Source organism: Arachis duranensis, chromosome 2, assembly GCF_000817695.3.
Source record: "Arachis duranensis cultivar V14167 chromosome 2, aradu.V14167.gnm2.J7QH, whole genome shotgun sequence".
Classification (NCBI taxonomy): domain Eukaryota; kingdom Viridiplantae; phylum Streptophyta; class Magnoliopsida; order Fabales; family Fabaceae; genus Arachis; species Arachis duranensis.
Genome location: NC_029773.3, coordinates 48,195,730 through 48,195,982, shown reverse-complemented (window position 1 = coordinate 48,195,982; position 253 = coordinate 48,195,730).

The following is a 253-nucleotide window of genomic DNA, read 5'->3' as shown; positions in this document are numbered from 1 at the left end:
TCTCAGTGGAAATGTTCAACGCACCCTGTCACGGCACGGCTATTCATCTGTCGGTTCTCAATCAGGCCGGAATAGAATCCAATGATTCTTTTGCGTCTGTCACTAACGCCCCGCCCTCAGGAGTTTGAAGCTCGTCACAGTCATTCAATCATTGAATCCTACTCAGAATACTACAGACAAGGTTTAGACCTTCCGGATTCTCTTGAATGCCGCCATCAGTTCTAGCTTATACCACGAAGATTCTGGTTAAGGA